We start from the raw sequence: 21,050 nt of genomic DNA, 5'->3' as shown, positions 1-21,050 counted from the left end.
TTTTATTGTTAAACACAGTTTGAAATGTCTGAGTGGAAAAGAGTCCACTTATTCAAATCACCTCAACACTATCACATTGATGAAGGAGAGAGGAGACAAATCTCTAGAAATGTGTTTTGTCAGCAGTACATGGCCACGATAAATATTAGTTTGTGCATATTGTTTACATCGGCCAAATATACCATTCAGGATATTACTTCATATGTATTCACATAAAACAGCTGGACATCAGAAGAGTTGTAGGGCTTCAGCATACTAAAATGATTCTCTATTAAGTATGCTACCAGCCATTCCCCCAGTTTCTTATTTTGTTGTGTACACCAGCTTGCACTAAATGAATGTAGACCTTTCCAGTGACCTCCCCTGCTGGGGTTCCCCCAGTCTGGGGAGTCCTCATCAGATGCAGAACGTTACACATGGGAAGGCAGGCAGCACGCATGCAAGGCACAGTGGCCTGCTTGCAAACGGACATTGTCATGGGCCTTGGGTCCCGGCTGCACCTTCACTGGGACTCCACTACAGCCCCAAGTATGCTAAAGGAGCTCCAGCCCACCCCAGTCCTGAGGCTGCCATATGTCTGGCACTAGAACCCAGGAGACTCATGTCTCATTTCTTCTCATGCTAGACTTATCTGAAAATATGGTTCTGAATGCGAAACTGTCCTGGCAACATCACAGACAGCTGTCCTTTCAGGGAATAAAAATTTCATTACTTAAGAAAAGTATTTAGGAACAGTTGGTTGGTTTCTCCTTAGTTTCAGAACTGAATGAAATCTGCTCTGTTTAACACCTGTCATACATCAATGCATTAACGAAATGTCTTGTAAAAATCCTGGATTAAATGACTATCCCATGGAATACGATTACATGGCAGTACTATTAAAATATAGCAAAAGCTTAATAGAGCAATCAGCTTAAGCCGTATATTGAAAAGTAGTTTATGTTTCACATAGAGTTTAAAGCCAGGAGAGATGATATCATGTAGTCTGATGTCCAGTATACTGCATGACAATATATTTCATCTAGCTACCCCTACTTTAAGGCTGTGTTTAGACAGGTACTGTGCTCTGAAGACTAATCCACCATGGGCCACAGGCACTGACCAAGAGAAACCAAGGTGCCACCATGACCTTGCAATATCAAGCAATTAACTGAGTGGATGTAGCCAGATGATTGTAGCAGGTGATCCATGCTGTAAAGACTGGAGAGGAAAAAAAACAACAGAAAACAAAACAGAAAAGGAAAAGGAAATAAGAGGACTCCAACTAAATGCCAAGCTAATCTGAGCAGAGGAAAATTTCTTCACAGGTTCAATTCTGATCATCATGCTCATGTGAACAAGTGGCATTCCCTAAACATCTAAGAAAGATCTTCTATAACCCCTTAGTACATAAGGCTGCCCTACCCAAAGTCCTATCTGAGACTGACTCGGTCCTGTCCTTCATAGTGTGATGGAAAAAGAAAGAAAGAGGAATAAAATTTAGCTGAACAGTTGCATCTAAAGAGAAAAGACTTCATAATCCTCTTATATTACTAGAAGGAGTCTCAAAGCATGAAACTTGACAATTACTGGTATCTCAGTACAGAGCTGTAAATTCTGTTTTCCCAAGGCTTACTGAAACTGTAATAAATGATGATGCATAACTCTCCTCTGAGTCAAGGCCTTCCATGGTAGAATCTCTGATCCTGTAGGTGTAACCTGTTGTTTAGGTTTCAAGTTTCTCTGCTTTGCAATTGTCTGTATTAAAATGTATATTCTTATGTTTTTATTGATCATACTATTCATGTGTTGCTTTTTAGAGGCATAATTTAGCAGTTGTAACATCCTTTTCTTACTGCTTACTACCTCATGACTGCTTTGGCCACCATCTTCAAATATTGCTAGCAAATATTTTCTATCATGATCTGAAATCTGATAAAAAATATTGAATACTATTGGATTGGAGAATTATTCTTAACAGAACCTTATTTATTTGAGACAACAGCACCTTTTGATGTTTCCCTGTCAGCAGCTGTATTCTGGGAGCTTTAAGTAAGCCAGCCCCCTTAGAAAAATTACAGGTGCACACTATGCCGATTTTTTAATCTCACTCTCACTAGTTATGAAGTCAAATGTCACAAAGAAATCAGAATAGACAACATTTAACATGGTGACCTTTATCAAGTGACCATTTATAACACTGCAAAAAATTCAAGACAGAAGAACACATAATTGGTAGGGGAAGAGGGAGAATTAGACTCTTAAGTGTTACAGGCTGCATGAGATATTGAGGACATTTTCCCAGCATTGAAGTCACCCATAAGAACACAGATTTCTTCTCATTAGGGCAGGATGTTTAAGAACCAGTTTGTCCTGTTCTGCTCTGAGATTTGGTAATCTGTGACAACTGCCTTACCTTTCATTTCTGCTAGTCAGAGTTGCAGTGCACAAGAATCTGGGCCCTATAATTCTGAATTGCCTATGAGTTTGAATCACTAACTGTTTTTTTTTTCTCCAGTTTTATCTTTTAGAATAAACCATAATCACTATCTGTAAAATCCTAGTCAGAAAAAATGTATTACTCAACTTCACTAACACCAACTACATCATATTTCATCTGTACCTGGACATCTCCAAAGCACCTTGATTATTATCTAGGCTCTTGGCATCAGCAATAAAAACAGCTACAAATGTAGCTGTACCTTACATGGCTCTTAGTGCTTAGATTTATTAGATGTCAGGTGCTGCTGTTTGGTGATTGCTCCATTGTCTCCTCTTTGATAGATACTTTAAAGCTTTTCTGACTATCTGAACTAATCTGTCACCCATCCAATCTGTCATCAAAAATTGGAACTTCTGCTCATGTAGCGGGAGTTTTCTTTTTGCCTAAGATTCCCTGTTCTGTGCAAAATCAAAAAAAATCATATCTCTTAAGTACCACTACACCAGTTTTTCCAACTGTACTGTCTTTTGTTTTCTGCCTTCTTTCACTTAAAGGACAGATTTTGCCATGGATATCTATCTTTTTCAGCACCCTGCCCTGATCCTAATGGCTTCCAAGATCTCGCTTTGTTTCCAACAAAGGCTTTATCCCCTCTAACTACTGTAAAAAAAAACACCTCATGCAGCTTTTGATGTTTATTGCTTTGCCATTTTGATGTTGCTGTTGTCTTCTTCCGTGTGGGAAAAAGGACAGCCCCCTAGCCTCATTTTGCTTATCAGGATAGTTATTTCAAAGGTTGGCAAAACACTGTGAAAGCTACAAGACAGGAAGAAAGAGTTTCCTTTTTTTGTTAGAAGAATAAAGAAAGAAACTATGAATGAGTTTAAAAACAACATGTAAGCATTTATCCCCTTCTAATTGTTTTTGAATAAGCTTGTTGTATAAACAAATGTTTTAGCTTACACAGGCTTGGGTAGTGTCCCTTATAACATACCAGTGCTCCACTGTTCCGTTGTGACTGTTTTCAAGGCTCATAAGAGTGGATTTTGCATGGATCTTAACTTTAAGGCAAAATGGAAGACATTTTAAAAATTTAGTTAGACATCCATACCATCAAACACATGCATTTGCAATTATTTTAATTAGACCTCCAAATAAAGGTTATTACAGTGCTTATTAATATTAATACTATATTATATACTCAGGTAAACGTATATTCACTTATTTGAATGTGAATTCAGTCATAATTCTGTTTTCCCTTCTCTTTTGGCTTTAAAAAGGGATTGCAAATCCCATACATTATTAGTGTAATGTTATGATTGAGAAATTACACTTCCTAGAGTAAAGAGACTCAAAGGATGGTTTCCAGAGCAACCGTAATTCAGCCAGCTTGCACTTTATGTGTCTCCTGAAGGCAAATTCTGCCTCCTGCTCACAGCTGGAGCAAATCCTTATGGTTACCTCCGGCTGCAGAGTGACTCTGCAGCTGTTACATTGCTCTGCAGGCAGCAGCAGCCACGTAGCAGCTGCCTTTGCTGAACTGGGGTCCAGCCACTGGCTGCACCCTGGAGCTGGCCCAGCTCAGACCTCTCTCAGGAGCCCTCTCCAACGTCATGCGACAGCACTGTCCTCTCCACGTCCTCTCCCCTTATGCAGCTATATTAAGACTCTTCTGTGATGCTTCCTTGGATGGGGAAGTTTGTTCCCAAAGCATCTGAATTAGCATCCTCCCCCATAAACATCCAAACCAGTCCCCGTCCTATTGCTGCTGTGTGCACTGGACTCCTCCCAGGGAGCACTGAGCATCTCACAGCAGGGAGCTGCAGTCCCAGAGCTTGCTGGCAGCTTTAGCAATCGTAACAGCGAACGCTGTGACCTAGACACTTGCAAAATGCAGACCAAAATATTACACACATACAGAGGCAATATTTAATTCTCCAATTTAACACCCGTAGAAGAAAAAAAGTCTCCTATTCACACCAGCCAAGATCTCATCAAACACATCCCACCCCCAGATTCATGCATCCAGCTCCTACTGAAATGAATAGTAGTCTTGCATATCTGTGGGCTAAATTTTGTCATGTTTATATAAACATGGACTACTTGATTTGGTCTTGGTGCTGAAAGTTTGAGATCAGTTAAACTATGTATTTTTAGCTGCAAACTTTCCCTACCTTTTGAAACTGTATATGGCAGAAAACATGCAATGAAACAGGAGGCTCTTACATCGCCCAGTGCAAAAACAAATGAATTTTAACACATTAACAAAGGAGCAAAAATGTTCTCCCAATACCATTACATAATATTCTTTGAAATGAAGTATAATTGTGGAAGTCACACCATGTCTGCTAAACCTACTTATACATAAGGCTCAAATCTCCTAGAACAGTGGCCAGGGCACTGTCAACCCATGATTTTCTAATATTCTCAAAGCCTGCTTTGAAGTGTCAGACTTTGAGCTGAATTCAGGAAGACTCAAGTCTGCTGATGAAATCAGCGGGACTGATTCTTTCCTAGTTGACTCAGTGGCAGTGCTCTCAATGGTATTTGGGAAGAATGTCTGACATGTTTTCCACAAACCAGTGCAACAGGCTTAAACCAAAGTAATAAGTAATCTGAATCAATTAGACTTCCTTCCTGAGAAGATCACCATGATGTTACAAGTAAAGCAACAGACAATCAACAGAGGTAGTAAGCCAAGAAAAAAAAAAAAAGTAGGGTTTGGCTTCTCACTTCTCATTTTAATAAGATAAGGACAATCTGGTAAGAATAACATTCTAGAGAAAATCTTTGGGCATCGGAGCAAAATCTTTGGAAAAACATTTTCAGAATATTTAACAGCTGAATATATTAAACAATCAGAAAAATATCAGCCTAGCTACTATATATTATTTATAGTTCTAAAATACTCATATAATGTCTGTTGCATTAATCTGACCTCATGAGCTTGACAGGATTAATGTATAAAAAGTTTACAGTTATAATTTGAAACATCAGATGTTTTTTATACTGGTATCATAAATCAGCAAACATTATGAATGCTCCTTGCTGAATTTCATACAGTTAAAAACAGTCAGTGATGCAGAGTCCACTTGAGTATTAGGTGCAAAGCCATCTCTGTCATATGCTCAACAGTGATCCACACCTCCATTCCCAGTATATAAAAGTTAAAAAAAAAAAACAAACACTTGTCTGATTCAAAGCCTTCTCCCCCATTGCTACATAATTTGTTGATGGTTCATCTTTTCCTCTCTTGTTTCATTGTTTCATTTCATCAGTAAGTTTGCACATTCCTGGAGTCAAGAATGAGCTCTTTATTCCCCATGCTCAGCATTGCCTTTTAAAGTTAAATAATAATGTTCAGATAAGAGAAAAACCCAATGAAGGTCATGGCAAATATTTTGTCCCTGTCTTTGGGATCAAAATTTGCTTGGGAGTTTGATCTTGGAAGCAGCTGAGCAATCTGAGTATCTAGAGAGTTCGAGAAAGTGTCTTTAGTCAGGATAGCTTACATGCATTGAATTAAATTCAGTTATAGTTTATAGCGCATGCTTAAAATTTAACACAATTTCCTACAAAGAGCAGGCCCATAAACTGACTTCTTCACTGAATCAAAGGGGAATGTTCCCTCTTTTATAGCACAGAGCCATAATATCTCAGTCTTATTGTAATAACAAATGGAAGGATGAAAATTTATATAGATAGATAGATAAACAGATATAATGAAAGTATAATATTTACTTTCTGTGGCATTAGCCAATAGCTTTATTCCTAATATTAATAAATTCATTCTATGTGCCACGTCAGAATTTGTGCAAACATTTCACAGAATCACAGAATCGTTGAGGTTGGAAGGGACCTCTGGAGATCATCTAGTCCAACCCACCTGCTCAAGCAGGGTGACCTAGAGCATGTTGCACAGGATTGCATCCAGGCGGGTTTTGAATATCTCCAGAGAAGGAGACTCCACAACCTCTCTGGGCAACCTGTGCCAGTGCTTTGTCACCCTCACAGTGAAGAAGTTTTTCCTCATGTTCAGGTGGAACTGTCTGTGTTTCAGTTTCTGACCATTGCCTCGTGTCCTGTTGCTGGGCACCACTGAAAAGAGTCTGGTCCCATCCTCTTGACACCCCCTGTTTAGACAGTTGTATACATTGATAAGATCCCCTCTCAGCCTTCTCTTCTCCAGGCTAAACAGGCCAAGCTCTCTCAGCCTTTCCTCATCTAAGAGATGCTCCAGTCCCTTAATCATCTTCGTAGCCCTCCGCTGGACTCACTCCAGTAGTGCCACATCCCTCTTGTACTGGGGAGCCCAGAACTGGACACAGCACTCCAGATGGGGCCTCACCAGGGCTGAGTAGAGGGGGAAGATCACCTCCCTCCACCTGCTGGCAACACTTCCTAATGTACCCCAGGATACCATTGGCCTTCTTGGCCACAAGGACACATTGCTGCCTCATGGTTAACTTCATGTCCACCAGCACTCCCAGGTCCTTCTCCGCAGAGCTGCTTTCCAGCTGGTCAACCCCCAACCTGTCCTGGTGCCTGGGGTTATTCCTCCCTAGGTGCAGGACCCTGCACTTGCCTTTGTTGAACTTCATGAGGTTCCTCTCCGCCCACCTTTCCAGCCTGTCCAGGTCTCTCTGAATGGCAGCACAGCCCTCTGGTGTATCAGCCACTCCTCCCAGTTTTGTATCGTCGGCAAACTTGCTGAGGGTGCATTCTATCCCTTCATCCAGGTCATTGATGAAGAAGTTGAGCAGGATTGGACCCAGTATTGACCCCTGGGGGACACCGCTAGCTACAGGCCTCCAACTAGACTCTGCACCGCTGATCACAACCCTCTGAGCTCTGCCATTCAGCCAGTTCTTGATCCACCTCCCTGTCCACTCATCTGACCCACACTTCCTGAGCTTGTCTATGAGGATGTTATGGGAGACAGTGTCAAAAGCCTTGCTGAAGTCAAGGTAGACAACATCCACTGCTCTCCCCTCATCTACCCAGCCAGTCATTCCATCAGAGAAGGCTATCAGATTGGTTAAGCATGATTTCCCCTTGGTGAAGCCATGCTGACTGCTCCTGATCACCTTCTTTTCCTCCACATGCTTGGAGATGGCCTCCAGGATGAGCTGCTCCATCACCTTTCCAGGGATGGAGGTGAGGCTGACTGGCCTGTAGTTCCCTGGGTCCTCCTTCTTGCCCTTTTTGAAGACTGGGGTGACATTGGCTTTCTTCCAGTCCTCAGGCACCTCTCCTGTTTTCCATGACCTTTCAAAGATGATGGAGAGTGGCTTAGCAATAACATCCGCCAGCTCCCTCAGCACTCGTGGGTGCATCCCATCAGGGCCCATGAATTTGTGGGTGTCAAGTTTGCTTAAATGATCTCTAACCCGATCCTCCTCGACCAAGAGAAAGTCTTCCTTTCTCCAGACTTTCTCTCTTGCCTCCAGGGTCTGGGGTTCCTGAGGGCTGATCTGAGCAGTAAAGGCTGAAGTAAAGAAGGAGTTCAGTAACTCTGCCTTCTCCGCATCCTCCGTCACCAGGGCACCCACCCCATTCAGCAAAGGCCCCACATTTTCCCTAGTCTTCCTCTTGCTACTGATGTATTTGAAGAAGCCCTTCTTGTTGTCCTTGACATCCCTTGCCAGATTTAATTCCAAATGGGCCTTAGCCTTCCTCGTTGCATCCTCTGCAATGACTTTTCCCCAGAAAAATTTGCTGCAGCAAAAGTCTGCTGATTCACTGCTATTTGACCCATGGTGTTCATTTAGATTAGAGCTGCTAGAGTGATTTAGTTCCACCTCACAAGATGATGAGTCTAAATTATATTTCTGTTAGTTGCCCAGGCATGTACTTCAGGATAAATATCTGAAAAGCAAAGGTGAGGGGAGAGAAAAAGCTGTTCACTTGGAAAAAAATATTTTAAGGTAATTATGAGTCTTCCTCCTCCCCCCCCAAGAAAACTTCTGACAAGAAACACTTTATAAGAAACTTATGAGAAGAAACAAATGAGAAGAAGCTGAGATTTGGAGGGTGGGTTTTTTTCAGTCAAGAGACACTAGTCTCAAAGCTAGTTCTAACTACAGCTCTACTAAAGGCTTCCTACCTAGTCCTAAAAAAGTCACAGGTAAATAACAGAAATGATGCGCTTGAGTGTTTGCCTGATCGGAGTCCTTACTGAGCTGTACAGTCAGGTTCAACTTTCAAAGAAAACACTAAAAAAGAGGTATCAATGAATACACAATTACTTGTAGAAGAAAGGCAAAAGGACCCTGAAGTTTCCAGTGCAATGTCACTCAACGTGCCTCATTCCAGCCTGTAAATGTGCAGTGCCCAGAGCAATGTCCCCTGATCCATGGGGGACTGTCTGTCTCAGTACTTCCTCAGTACAAATAAGCAATAAAGGAAAAACAGAATACCATTAATATCATCAGTGCAGCAATGGGATATGATTAACTGCTTACAAAGGGATCCAAGCAGCGAGTTCACCATTCCAATCAATTGAAAAAGATAAAACGGCAGCAGATATATACATACACATATATGTATATGTGTATATGTATGCATGTATATATGTGTGCGTGTGTGTGTGTGTGCGCGCGCGCGCGCGCGTGTGTGTGTATACACATACATTTTTTTTCTTTCCTTTTCAGGCATACATTGCCTCCCTTATTTTTGACTCCATGGTATTTTTTCAACCTTGAAAATAAGCAGAAATGGCACATGGTGTTCCATCCAATTGCCACAACATTGAGGTCTACTCACAAGAATTTCCAGTTTTCATAACACGACCAAGCAGAGTGAACTTTGACTCAACTTGTACTCATAGATTAGGAGTAGAGCTGCTATTGATTGGCAAGTTGGCATTAAATCCATGACAATATAAGCGGCTTAAGTCATTTCATCTACATATCTCTAAAATTCTTCTTTCATATCCACCAAACACCTCATTAGCTAAATAGATTTTGGTCTATTAGGGTTTCTTAGGGTGCATGCAAGACCTGATTCTGCCATAAAAAATTACCATTGACTTAGCAGGTGCAAGATGAAGATCTAAAAATTACACTCACCTCAGAAGTGTAATCACATTTCCAAACTTCCTACCAAATCTGAGGGTGGAATACTACATGAGCTATGTAGTATGACCTTTTTGTTATCATTCTATCCAAAATATCCCATGGGTGGGATTCTTCAGTCAAATGTGTATACCTATAGTGAAGATGTCTGCGTATGAACTAGTTATATAGCTTCCCTCTGGAGTTGATGGAAATAAATAGGTACTTCTAAGATGCAATGCATCTCATCCTAATGTAGACTTCAAAATCAGGCCAGATAAATGAACAGTGAGGGAGTCTGTTTTTCTCCACCGACTCAGAAAGGAGTATGGGTGACTAGCAGACCTATGGATTTCTCATTGTAGATATCCACAGCTACTTGAGATGAATCCCATCAAAACTATCAATCAAGTGAAAGCTTGAAGCAAAAGACAGAATGGAATAAGTTGAAAAAAAAGCCCCCCAAACCAAGCTTAGCTGTAGGGTAAGTTAGGAAAAAAGGACATGGGATTAAGACTGAGCCAGCTGGCTCTGTAAAACAATAGTCCTCCGAGAAGTCCTGCCAGTTCAAGTAATCTGGTTACCTTCAGATTAAAACATGTGATGAGGTAATTTTCCTTTAACTGCCAGAAGTGACGATTCAGGCTAAATATCACAGATATTCATACTATGGTATTGGCAGCATCCTAACTTTGTTCTCCAAAACCATGCTGTTCTATAGGAGTCTTCCTCCTATGCAGTACTGGTTTCTATGTATTGGCATTGGAAATGTAGTTCAGATTAATATTAGTCCTTTTGCATAAACATTTTGCTTGAGATATAAATATTTCATTGGAACACTGATTGAGGCAGATGCAGCAAAAATGATCAGGGACATTCATGTGTTCTTTAAAATTGAATATTACAAAATAAGAAAACTAATTTATCAGTTCATTAAGCACTCCAAGGAACTGCTCCATTGGGGCCATAGTTGTCTGCCTGACTCGTGCTCATAAAGGTGAAAAGTGGAAACTGCCCTTTCCCCTTGGTTTCAAAACACTGTATACTTGGCAAATGTTTTGTCTAACTGTTAAAATGGAATGATTATGCTATTTCATATTTCTCATTTTCATCAAGAAAGATTAGTTTATAATCCCTACTGCCATTTCTCTGAACTAACAAAGCTGTTATTCAACTGCAACAAAAAAATCCAGAAAAAAAAGGTACTCTTTATAACTACAAGGCAATCAAATTGATTTCCCCTTCCTAATTTCTATGAAATAAAAATAATTCTAGGCTCAACATTACAACTGATATAGTAATGTTTACCATTTCAGGAAATTTTTATAGTTGTATTAGTCCCCTAAAATATAATCTTGGGGAACTGTAAACAGAGCAAAGAGAATGGCAAAATGTTAATAGGGTATATAAGAACCATCTATCCATAACAAGATTGTCAGTGCAATGACAAACCCGGTAAGAATAAATAAGAATAAGTTTTCCTAACACTGCTTGAAAGAGATGAAGGTATAAGACAGGCGTTCCTGAAGCTACCTCACTGAGAGTATAGCCATCTATAAACACATGTCAAAGCAACAAAATATTTGGTTTTACACTGTACAAAATCCAGACTGTTACACATATTGCTTTTGCTGACTACAGATTCAGCACTGTTAAGTAGAGTGCCAAGGACTTTTTCTTACCATTTAATCAAGTTTTGACATTAAGGAAGGCATCCTACATTTATCATTTGTTTTAGTTTGTATCAGGTTTTCTTAGAGATAGCTTGGGCAGAAATGAAGATGGGTTAGATCAGCTTCAATCCACTCATCCAATGTGCTTTTCTAAGCAAGATGTGATTTTACTATCTTTTGTAAGCATCCATTACTCTCCTCTGGTTGAGCTTGTGGTATACAGAAATTGAGTCTGCCTCTATATAGCAGGTCTTCTTATGGAGGGCATTTTTTCTTCCTCATGAAAATACAGGATGGTATAATGAATATGGGACACTAATACGGAGACAAAAGTAATACTGGGCTTTTGCTCTGAATTCCAAATTTTCATTCAAGAAATCTCCCTATAAATGCCTGTGGTACCTTTAATTTTATTTTCTATTATGCTGTGAAGTCCTACTCTGTGTTTTGTACCAAAAGCACCACATTATGTTAGGCAGTATAGAAAATGTCATTACTGAAATGTAGTATTTGCCAATAAATACTATTACAATAATATGCTTCATAGTCATTTATCTCTGTACACAATAAATAACTGAGAAGTGTGGGACAGCTTTTTGAAAATACAGGTACTTGCAACAGATATAGTTTTTCCATGTCTTGTTGTTTAAGTCTTAGTTTACGTTTGTTCATGATATTCTCTGTAAAATGGTTACACAATAATAAATCGTGTGCTGGTTTTACTCATCAATAAAAAAGAACAGAGTCCTGAGGAATGATTATCTCATGCAATATGTAGCAGACCAATGAACAAACATTCAGTTCAGTATTCAGTGAAAGCAGGAGAGCAGGAAGCAAAAATGAGAGCTATGTGTCATCAGTTTTTCTTTTAAAATGTCTATTACTCAGATAGAGCTTATAATGCAAGACCCTACTCATTACAGACATCCAGAGAAAAGACAGAGTTGTTCTAATTATGCCATGCACAGAAAAGCAACTGGATGCATTTGCCAGTCCAGAATGAAGCAATGGAAAATGTGGGTAGTTACTAGGCTCTTTTGTGACACAGGCTCAGGAAATTGTGCTCATCAATCACATGAGAAAACTTCTTATCTCAAAAGTCTCCCACACAAAGTCCCATTTCAATACCTGGGGCTTTGGAAAAAAAAAAGTGCATAACAGCAAATGATGGAAGGAAAAAAGCCAGTTACATGCCAATATTCAGTTCTGGATCATGGACATGTTTCATGCAGTCTAAAAGGAAAGGGGTTGTAAATTTTAAAGTTCTGAAAAGGTATTTTCTTTTTTTTTTTTTAATTTAAAACTGTTCTTGTTAAATTAAACTCACATTTTCAGAAGATGAGGCCTGAGGGATTCTCAGTCCTGGGAAATGAATTTTACTGTACACAAAAAAGGCTGTACTGAACTGTAAGTATCTATAGTGTGAGTTTTTGCACACAGAGGCATTCTTAACCCTTCCATATTTTCCTTTGACATGTTCTTGCCTTTTCTTCTTCTCTAGGACAAATGACTTCATGCTACAGTAGTTCACATCTGAGCAAATTAACAGCCTTGCCAAATTCAGCTGAATTATTTATGTGACAATTTTATGACTAAACACTGTCATCCACTTGGGACATCAGTACCAATCAACACAAAACATCTAATAGGCGTTTCAACCGAACTAGCAGTTCTGTTAATCTGAAATCCAGTTGCTGCATCTGTTGGATTCAGCAGTACCTGAAGATGTCTCTGCCTGCTCAGTAAGGGTGGTCTACCATGATGTTACAGCAGCAGGGAGACTTACAGGATCATCTACTGCTAAAAAAACATTTCACACGGGTAGAATCACCTGAGTCCAAAAATACAGAAGTGATTCAGAGGACACTAGTGATCAATATTTCCTTCCATGGCAGCAGATTCTTATCTAGGATTTTATTTGGGAAAGGACTTTAATGAAGTTCACCATGAAGCAATTCTCCTTGAGTTTTCTCCAGCTTTTCCAGACTCACAGGGACTAGGTGACCCTATAATGACTCCTAAACAATTTGAGATGACTATGGGTTTAGCAATGTTCGTGGATATTCTCAAACACAAGCCCCATAGATCTATGCCGCTTGTATTTTTATGTTTATTTGCCATTCTTCAGACAGATATGTCTCTGTTTTCAAGAATGTTTTCAGGGAATGAAGGTACTGCAAATAGTAATAGAATAAGCATTCCAAAGAATGGAAATATCTCCTCTTTACAATTCAGATAATAGACTGAATGGATGCATTACTTTTCAGATACTCTGTGAGCCACAAAACGGGCTCCTCTCTTTACAGGTACAGTACAGGCAGACTAATCAAGGACAGCAAATAATTGCTTGCAATGCAGATGAAGGAGTATGTCACAGTGTGCCACAGGGTGATGAACAGTGCCATTCAAAAAATTCATCCCTGTAATTAAGTCAAGCAATTCTGAATGTGAATTGACCTTTAAAATCACCAGTTATTTATCAATATTTAAGAGAAAATTCTGAAATTATTTGCATTCATAAATTTGACATTATTTCTGTTTAGGCAGCAATAGTAACATCAGCAGGACAGACACATAATTGCACTGTTCAATAGGTAAAATGAGCAAGTATCATAATAAAACAAGGAAAAGGAATAGATCCACAAAAGAGAGAATTTGGTAATGAGATGCAGAGAGCTAATACATGGTGTGAATCCTTCTCAGCCTAGTGGCATGCACATTGGGGTTTAAAGAACTTTACCCAATGGGAGGCATGGATAGGTCAGCCTGTTCTGAGGCAGATGGAAATTATATGTCCTGAGACACCTCACATAATTTTCTGCAATTGCAGTTGAAGCAAATACAAGGTAGTTAGAGAATATACAAAGTAATCCAACCCTTCTAGGTTATACTATAAGAAAATGATGTGTGATACCCATATCAAACTAGATAGAATATTGCCTAAAACATCCAGGAGAGATGAGTCTGGAAAATGAGAATCTAGAAAGCTGGGAGATTAAAGTGCACAAGGGCTGGTGCTCAATGTGCATGCGCACACACATACATGCACACACATATTCTGTCTCTCTTACGGAAAATAGTCTTGACTTATTAAGTGCAATGGAACTGTAGCTGGATCTGTTATATATTTTCTTTCCTTTTGGAGGTATTGTGAAGATTCTGAAAATGAATCTTTCGGTATGAAGACAGGGCATAAAAACCACCCACAGCAATAAAAAGACAGCTAGAGAGTAACTGTACTATAGTATACACATATAACATGTATTGTCCATAGGTTAGATATTTATATGACTAATCCACAACAAAGACACTATGTGTATTGTTGTTGCCATAGTTACAGTGGCCTTGTGGGGTGTATTGTGTATCAATTTTGTCTTGCACTTATTTACTAGAAAAAGCAGCAATTTCATCTATTATTTATATCATTCCCTGTTTCTTTCACTACTTCGTCTCCACTCTGCGCCGCCACACTTTCACTTCATTTTCCCACACTTTTTTGAAGGTGGTTTATGTAATATCACATAAGACAAACAGGAAAAGGGCACAAAACTAATTTCTGCTGAAAAATATAAAGCTTCCCATTATGTTATATGGATATGAATTCCAGACTGTGCTTTACTTGCTAATCGGTAACATAAAATTCAATATTCTTATCATGACTGTTCAATTATTTTTCAAAAGTGGGGGGAAATACAAGTGAATGCAGTGTTAGGATCACATGATATGAAGTAGATACAGTATTTGTTGTATATAGTAATTCAGTATTTACTAATTTAGTCTTCTCCAAGTAAAAAGCTCAAAACAATCCTCAGGAATGATACTGATTTAATGATGACCTACTGAAAATAATGAAGCTGTACTTGTTCTGTAGTTGATGTCTCTGGAAGATAAAGGAGTCAGAGAAAAAGAAGAAAATGCCTCTTTCAGTTATTTTTATTTTTATAGCCTTAAAATATATTTAAAATATATTGCTATATGGTTGTGCAGAATATTGACTAAAACAATTAGCTACAAAACAAAACCCAAATAATTGGCTACAAATTTTGTTCTATGTATTTCAGCACAGTATTGCAAGCCTTCTGCCTTCGGTAGAGTGAGCAAAGAAAAAGAAAAATGTCATGCACTTTATCATGTTTTTTTCGATTGTGATATTCTGAGGCATATGACAGAGAAGTGGCTCTGGTAAAGTGTAGTGTGCAGGCTCCGTGGGACCAGAACGGAGAAACATCTGGCCACAGTTCAAAAGCCGGAAGCTTGAACAGTGCATGTCTGCGGAGGAGCCTGAGAAGCTTTCTTGTCAGAGCAGCAGGGGCACACAGTTGAGAATCATTTCAACAGCTGAGTATGGCACTCCTTGTTTAGGCGGGTGACAGCCCGTGAGTGCATCTCTATCTGGGCACAGAATTTTGGGGGGCTGACAGTGCGTTACTGATTTACAAATTGACTTGCTCTGATCCTTCCTACGTTAAGGAAAAGCACACTTTTTTTTCTTTTTAAAAGGTCTATATGTGCCTCTGAGAAATGCTGCTAATAATTTGTTATAGACGCACAGTGGCCAGAAGAGCCTAGGGTCTAAAGGACAATGCATTACAAGAAAGCCAATTTTTTGTTTGGGAGCACTGAACTGATACGTGTTACTGTGCTCCACAGAAACAGAACTGAAAATGCATGTGCCAATCCCCTTTGCAGAATGCAGCTCTAAGGGCCAACAGAGGTTGCATTCCCAAACTGTGCAGCATATGTGCACCCAAGAAGATGAAAGCTTGGTTATAACATGGATGGAAATACGTGGCCTTAATTCTGGCACAGACTGGTAATAAGAGCAGTGGAGGTGTGGCAGCATGACCTTCAAATCAGTCTAGTAGGCCTGCTCAGGGTATTTGGGGTCTAGGCGTTACTCAGATAGTTAGCAAGACCAAAGTCTATGCCAAACATCTACAGTGTTATCAGCTCAGATTTTTAATAACCTGTTTTCTTTTCAGATCACACTGAAGTAAACTATATTGCCTGATCACACAGCAAAACCACCTTTTTCTTGCTATGTCCAGATATCCTTCTGAAAGTCATGCCACTAAATTCTCAGTTAAACCGTTTCTCTCATCTTGCGTTAGTGTACCAAGATCTTGAACTTCAGCTGAGCTACTTCAGTACCTTTGGATGACAGCCTAATCCAGTTTGTTTTTAATCCTTCTCTAAACACAGGACCTATCTTCACCATGAAAGTGTGTTTAGGAATTTCCTTCAAACTAAACCTTTCCTTCAAACTCCATGGCTAACCTGCAACACAAAACAAGACCATTTGATTTTGACAGCCACCTCCTTAAATATAATATGTCACATCCTGGATTCAGGCTGTACAAGGAGTTACCTTTCACAGGGGTGTGCTTTGTTGCCATTCGTGTCCATATGGTCCTGTCCCATCAGATTTATTGGGAGTGTAATTACAGGAGAGGAGCCATTCGAGAAAGAGCAACATTGACAGCATGGGAACAGGAGGCTACCACCCAGGACAGCTTCCAGCCATGCCTGCACAGCCCTCTTCAAGCATGAGCTTAATCTGGGCTGCGAACACATATTGGTGTCACTTACTCATCTTGACACTAAGCTGGAAAGAGCTATGAGAGCTGCTAACCTCTCTGCAGACAGCATCTCATTTCAAATGTGAGTAATAAGTCTATATTCCCTAGAGGGAGATGTATGCTAATGGCTTGAAACTGAGAGGTGCTGAGCCATCTTTGAGTACAAAAGACACCCTGACGATTATGGCTGCTTCAGTCCTCCTGAGATCAGGACATAAATAAGGTTCTATATTTTTCTGCAGTTAATAAAGGAACTTCCATGTCTTCTACATAAAGGAAAAAAAAATGCTGTCATTTAGATGACTGCTTTGTAGTGTTCAAATGTGCTGTTAACTAATATTTAATCTGTTGTATTCAGCTGTTTTGAGCAGAGCAATATCAAAGGATTATAAACAGCTGACCTAACAGTCACACACTGAGAACCTCTGAATATTTGTCAAGTTATGTTAAAGTTCAGCTAAATGTAATCCTATACCCCTTGCTGGTGCACAGCTACTCCTGAATGTGCTGATTAATAAATAAATGTGTTTCTCCAAGAGAATAATCACCGATTCTGAAGTTCCAGGGGTTTTCTGCACTTTTTTTTCTCCCACAAATTAGCTAGAAACCTAAACTATTTGAATGAGACTTTTCCAGGGGATATCCCATTTAAGTAAAAATAACTTTTCCAAACTTCAACTTTTTCACCTAAAAATGTTTCACCCTTCATTTCAAGACCATCCAGCATTTGACATTTTAGGTAATTCATATGTGAAAGTTAAAAAAATATATAATTTTAACTTTTTAATAATTGACATGAAATATTTAATGATTCTGGTTCTTTCGTTTTCTGGATGGGGAGATGTGGGAAAGGAAAAGGAGATCACTATCTCATAGTTGTCTGGAAAAGAAAAAAATAGAAAAAAATAATTAGGGTCAGCTTGGGCATTTCTCAGTATGGTCTAACAGCATTCAGGGTTTTGCATACATCTAACACCTTACTGGAAGTTTCAATATATAAAAGCTAGAAGTTGCTAAACTCCGGATTTGAGGCTATTGCATGTGTACAATAGTCCTATTCATTAGCACTTATGCTATTGCCTATTCTTTTAGATATCACACAAATTATATCAAACTTTTTATAGTGAGAGTGACAGATAGAAAATTCTTTTTGATCTGAATTGTTTTAGGTTCATAGCTTACAATTTTACAGATGATGCCAGTACTACTACAATGCTTTTAACAGACAGAGCCTCAGAGGAATAGGGTCAAGTAGGAAAAGACTAAGGAAGCATTATTTGTGTTCTTTTACTCTCTTTTCTCTTCTAGAATAGCCACAGGCAATAAGAGGCTTATGCTAGGCATATTCACTGAGTTCAGATAAATACGGCATGCCCCGGTTTAGTTGTCACTGAGCTTTCTTCAAGGGCAGAAAGCCCACTCAGTAGAGAATTTCATTCAGTCCAAGGCACCCATAACCTCTGCTTTGCCCAAAAATCAGTGCAATAGCATAAATGGGCTCCAGAGATTTGCATGGAGCACAAGGCTATGTGCATGGAAGAAAAGCTTGACACCAGACTCAGCAAATGTCACATAGGCCCATATCGCTAATGTTATTGTTGGACTGTCTCATGAGCTTGGGGATTTATTTTGCAGCACTGTGCCCCTGGAAATCATAAGCCCTCATTGATGGAAATCCTAGCAATATAAAGACATGTCAGCATAAGCTAAACAATAATGTTTCCTTGATTTTCAGCAACGCTAAGTTTTTGCTGCTCCTACTGACTTCAGTGGGATTTGTGGGTACTCAGCACTTCTGCCAGTCAAGTTATTTAACCTGAAATTCTCTTGCTTTTGTCATTTTTTTTATATCCTTACAAGTAGTGGCACTTCTGTATGAATTTGATAGCACAACAAAACTAGATTTTGCTTTTGGCCATATGACCTACTTTGGAACTACTTTCACAGTCAATTATTCTTTTGGCTTCTCTATCATTTTATAGTGTTAGGGTTTCTTTAATTAAAGCCTAACATTTTATTATCACATAGGAAAGATTTCTTTTTTTTTTTTTCTTAGTCCCAAAACTGCCAAGGAACTGTGACTACATGAGTGAGATATCATGACTAAGAACCGAGTGAACATTTTTAAGACTTGGAGACACAAATTAGGCTTCTCCATTATTATTAAATCTGAAAAAGTAACCTCATTCTAAAACACTCATCAGTGAGAAGCTTCCACAGAGGTCATCAGGAATTTTTAAGCACTAAATGCTTTTGAAATTGAAGTTATATATCTACCTGCCTGAAATACTGATTTAGGCTCTCAACTTAGCCTCTCAGTTTCAAAAATTCTATCATGATTTGTGAGGTCTTGTAGGGGGCAAATGAGAAATCGCTCACTGCTGCAATATAACTTGAGGAGAAATTAACTTTTGGGGGGAAGCAGGTTATCTCACCAGTTCTGCTTTATAATCAGAAATCAATCTGACAGATGTAAAACGCCCCTTTTCAAGGGATCATTAAATGTATAATTTAGTGGGTCCAAAGGTTAAGAAATATAACTCTCGGACTTCTGACATTCTCTGTGTTGTGCTTTTTTTAATAAAATCAGTAACTAATATATAAATAAAAAAATGAAATATTAATAAAAGCAGCGTGAAGGGGATAGTACATAAGTTATAAGGCCAGAAGGTACCTGCATGATCACCTGGTCTTGCACCCTTTGCAGTCATAGTTATCAAAAGTACATCCTTTGCAAATCCCCAGAAGGCATCCACTTAGGAAGTCGTTTGTAACCTGGGGGAGAAGGCAATATCCCAGCAGAAAGCATAAGGCATCTAAACCTTCACAGTACTTCTCCATTAGTGGGCTCTTCCCAGTTTCAGACACCTTCTCCCACTCGCATTTCCCATCCTGTTTCCATGGGCTTTACAGGGACCCTCCCATCCCTAACCCCAAAGCATTTTCCAATTCTAGCTTGAGAGCTGCAGTTTGAGATGTAGCAGAAGTCTGACAACTTCCTAAATTCATCGTTGTTTAAACTAGGGCTTCCCTTGCAGGAAAAAAAAGAAGAAAAAAATCCAATACTGAGGAAAAATAGCCAAGGGATAGAGAATACGGAACGGTGCTTTGTGAAACATTTCCAGTGTTTACTTGCCTATATAGTTAGGAATTTGCAACTCATTTCTAGTTTTTCAGCCACTGGATCTATTTATATTTATGTTTTCTAGGCTCAGACACATGTCTAAATTTCGCTCCTTCATGTGAATATTCATCAACTGTGATCAAGTTCCCTATTAACCTTCTCTTTGCAACTTCTTGAGCGTCTACTTTAAGTCATGTTTCCAGTCTTCTAATTATGCTCTCCTCTGCATCCCCTCTGATTTATTAACATCTTCCTGACCTGGAGACACCAGGCCTGAGCTGGTAGCATTGTCATATCATACACCAGAGCTGAGTTCAATCACACCTGCGCCAAACATGGACGTAAAGTCATCTTTGCTTTTCTTACTCAATTTTCTCCTGAATCATGACAGGATTACATTAAGTCTTTTGGATACAGTGACCTTGTGAGCTCAATAAGGAGAGTTTATAATCAGATAATTATCTGCCAGATACTACACTCTTTCTTCAAGGCCATCATGTCTAGAGTTTATTTACTTCTTACTAAAGAGTTTTTTATTTGATGCCAGTCATGAATTCTGATCAGCTTCATAAGAGATGCTCTATCCTATTTGGCAATATCTAATTGTATCCAGTATGACTGTTTTGCATCAGACACTGGCATATTTCTTTGCAGCTAATGTGATCCTTAAAACACTATGTAATTTCACAGTGTTTTCAATCCCTTGTCTTCTATCACACGGTTTCAGAGCTTATGTGGAAAATACTGTTATAGTAGTAGATTAACCTTAATACCTTCTCCACAAGATCTCTGACATTAATTCTCCACCTCAAGACTTTCACAGGAGAAAGCATCTAACTAGAAGAGAAGAAATTAGTATAAATTAATGAAACAGAGGGGAAGGGACTAGATCCAAGGAAGCGAATTTTATTTAGGTGCCTCAGTTCACTTCGTAATAAATGGGGAAATGCAATCACCGAGAATGGGACTGACAACAGCCTAAGAAACAAGTAGGCCAGGCAGTAGAAAATGAAGAAAAGTGAGTATATTTAAAATTCACTCTTTCTCTTAGATATGCACCTGACTTAGCTGCTTATGTGGAGTAGATTTGTAACTGGAAATCACTTCACTTAAACACATTGCTTGTGTATTTGGGTGCAGAGGAATGCCTCGTAATGCCAGCTAGTAATCTCAGTCTCCCTTGCAGGGGGAGAAACA

The sequence above is a fragment of the Apteryx mantelli genome, chromosome 2 (assembly GCF_036417845.1).
Source record: "Apteryx mantelli isolate bAptMan1 chromosome 2, bAptMan1.hap1, whole genome shotgun sequence".
Taxonomy (NCBI): Eukaryota; Metazoa; Chordata; class Aves; order Apterygiformes; family Apterygidae; genus Apteryx; species Apteryx mantelli.
The sequence above is the reverse complement of the archived record's forward strand: the minus strand, read 5'-3'. Positions refer to the sequence as shown.